General features: G+C 45.0%; 1 long non-coding RNA gene across 1 annotated transcript; it reads right to left on the bottom strand.

Annotated features, from left to right (window-relative positions):
- Window positions 1-1,532: 1,532 nt before the first annotated feature.
- Window positions 1,533-3,446, bottom strand: LOC140918154 (uncharacterized). Its single transcript, XR_012161093.2, has 2 exons — window positions 2,844-3,446; window positions 1,533-2,128 (listed from the first exon to the last, which is right to left on the bottom strand). It is a non-coding gene; the product is annotated as an uncharacterized LOC140918154 (long non-coding RNA).

Genomic DNA, 3,446 nt, shown 5'->3' on the forward strand with positions numbered 1-3,446 from the left:
AGAGGGCAGCCCGTTCTGCAGGGAGGACGGTGCAATCCGCGGTGTGACTTGATTTTCAACCGCGCATGGAAGTAGGTGTCAGAAACCCACAGGGGTTTGGTGGAAGCACCTGGCCGTTCTGCAATGCACCTGAGCGTTCATTCAAGGCGTGCGAGGTGCTGCCTGCCTAACCACCAGTCCCTGGCTTTTCTGACTGACACACACTGTCCTCCCTAGACAGCTCCCGCCAGGGGAGACTTCCCAGGCGCACTCCGGAATGTCTAACCAGGCACTGGGCAGCTATGGCAGATCCATTTTGTTTATTTGTTTCCCTGGTAAACGAGTGAGTCCTATTAACACTCGCCCTGTTGCGCGATCCGGTGGAAGCGCATGTGCCCAGGCACCGAATCCCATGTAAACAAATGAACCGTCTTCTTGTAAGTGAAAGCCGAGCCCCCACCCCACACATTTAGGTGCTACTTAAGAAATCATGTGGCAGGGAAAAGTTCCTTCCCCTCTGCAGTTTTCTTTTTTTTTTCCTTTTTGCCACGTGTTCTGCTAAAGCCTGCCAGGGGTAAAGGAGAGACATACATTTGTGAACAACTGCTCCCCTGGCAAATCAAACTCATCCTGTCAGGGACTGGCCGACTCAGTCATGCAGTGTCCCCTTATCTTGGGAACCTGTGTTCTCCCCTCCTCCACCACCACTTGGGGGCTGATTTAGAGTGAAGGAGGCTGGAGAAGGGGGTAGAGGGGACATCTCAAACAGGCCAGTGTAACCCAACAGAGGCCCTACTGCTACACTTTCATTTCAGGGATGGGGGCGGGAAGAGAAGAGACCCATTAGCAAACAGAAGATTTATGGCTCGAAATTGCAGAGAGCTCATTTCATTCTTTTGTAGGCCAAACACAGAACTGTGTTCACAAGCCAGCTAGACACTGGACTGCAAAAACGTAGTACAGAAAAAAGGGAATTGCACAAGATATAATCTGACGCTAGGCACCACTGTACGATTAAATTATTCTATCTGCAAGTATTTACTGCTCAGATCTGCTTGCTAGCCAAGCTAAATTTGGCTCTGGAATGACTGTTAGACTTGCTAGAAACATGAGTGGTTTTTTGCTTAGTTACACTGTTTCATGGAAGGCTTCGGTTATGAGGGACAGGGGGAAATTAATTCGCCTTATTCATACACCCGTCTTTACAGCAAAACCTACCGAGGTCCCACTTAACTAGCTCTTCCGAAGAATAAATTTTGACCATTTACCAAAGGCGCCGAGCGAAAATGAACCAAACTCCGTTTTTGTTTTTTTTAAATTAGACTTAACGTTCAGAAAGAAACAAAGACAAATAAACCCAAGGCCATATATTTCTGAGCAAATCAGCAGGACCACATTGGGGGAGAAAATTCTGTAAGAACTAAAATCATTGTAACTAGCGCTCGGGTTCAAATTCTCAACCTTACAAGCAAAAAAACAAGGGGGGGGAGCCTTTGATCTTCTAGATGAAAGCTTTATCTTTTTTTTTTTAAAAAAAAGCAGCAGCCCAGTGCTTCACTTAAGCCTTTTATATACTGTAACGTTTCTACATGAAGGAGGTGTTACTAGTTGGTAGATTTCAAAGGCTTCCTAGGACTATGAATCGCTTAAAACAAAAAAGAATAGATCGTTCTAAAAACTATCCAAAAGAAAAAGTTTCTGAGGAGCCAGGCTGGCACATTGCTAGCGTCCCACTGGTTTGAGCGCAATAAATAAACCCCAGTTTAGAAAGCAGCTAGGGGAAGGGGTTCTTTTCCACATGAAACCAACCACGATTGTGTTCTAAAGTGAGTGTGAAAATAAGTGTAGTCACGTATTTAAATATATACACAAGTTACACGTACTCCGTCCTACCTATAGATAAACTACAAAGGGCAGTATTAAAACCAGGGCTGGCTTTCTCATCTGTGTTGACCACTGGGGTAAGCGATTAGGTTTCTGCTAGGAATTCTTTCATAAAAGCCGATTAGCTCCAAAGCAGCAGGTAAAGATCAGCATCATATCCCGGGGTCTGGAGAGGGAAAAGAAGACAAAGGAGGGCCCTCTGAAGGCAAAGGGGTTTGGCTTTTGTGGGGAAACAGCGGAAAGTCGGCTTCAAGGTTGGAGTGTCCTTTGATAAGAAAAAAAAAAGTATTTTGTCAACCCAGCCGGGAATAATTGTGTGTTTACGGTTGTACAGTGCCTCAAAAAGCAAACCCACGCTGTAAACGGTATATAACAAACAGCAGCAAAACAAAAGAAAGTCTAATCTAATTAACGCCGATTAGAACAATGAAGGGAAGGGAAATCCCTAATGCGCTTTAATTCGGTTCAGTTGTATTCTGCAAACACAAATACCGAGCAGGTCGGCTGGTTTGAAGGGCAGATGTGCCTTTGGCAGAGAAAAGAAATCGACTTGGATACGCTCCGTTGAGTTTCTGTACACTCCGTTTTAAAAAAGAGAGTTGACTAACATAACTCAGAACCGAAGAGAGGCGGGAGAAGAGGGGAAATGTTTGGTTTGGTGGGTTATATAGACCTGAAAGTAGTAGAAACCCAGACGTTATTTTTCCGGTTTGAAAGAAACCGAAGGGGGGTGGGAACGAGAAAATGGCTCCTTCCCTCCGCTTGATTCGAATCATGGATTTCTGGAGCCTTGGGTTTAAATATTTAGGCTGGAAAAACAGGCACAGACCCCGAAAACGGTAGAGGGAAACAAAAGGTCACTCGTAAAAAGCACGATTTAAAAACATAGCTATCTAGGAGAGTGTCTGGCATCTTCTCCCCGAGCTGAGACCGGCAGCTTTCTAGAAAGGTAACTTTATTTAAAGGGGTTAATTACTAACCTGGCAGGTGGCTGATTGCCCACGGTCTCTTATATATTGGGGAGGGGGTGGGGGAGAAAAGTTTCCCAGGCGAGAATACCAGGCTTTTAAAGAAATGTGTTTTCTCCCCTGGTACTCCACCCAGCCCACAAGATGGCTTCCACCCAGCTGGTATCTATCAGTCCGACTGCACCAAAAGGGGGGAGGGAGAAATCCATGATTTCGCTATCGGTGGCAAAGATCAAGGCAATTAAATATTTGCTACAGGACAAGATTGCAGTTGGCGATGGAAAGCCAGCTCTTATTTATTTTTTTTCGAGGGGGAAGGAAAAATAACCCACCCAGTATTGTTTACAGCGGAAGGCAGCCCGTGTTATGGGATTTGCTTTGCATTTTTCCCTCCATAACAACATCTCGAAAGCCTCGTCAGGGAAACCATTTGATGACATAAAATGCTATTAAAAAATAGCTCCTAGGCTCTTCTTGCATTGAGAGTTGACCTAGTACATTTTTCTTGCTTAAAGCTTTTGGGGGGTTTTTGGGTGGCTGACAAAGCGGGGAAAGAGAAAGATTGATCAACAGAGAAACTGCAGCTTTAATGAAATGCAGATTCCCTTCCCAACT

Source organism: Lepidochelys kempii, chromosome 10 (genome assembly GCF_965140285.1).
Source record: "Lepidochelys kempii isolate rLepKem1 chromosome 10, rLepKem1.hap1, whole genome shotgun sequence".
In the NCBI taxonomy this organism is placed as follows: domain Eukaryota; kingdom Metazoa; phylum Chordata; order Testudines; family Cheloniidae; genus Lepidochelys; species Lepidochelys kempii.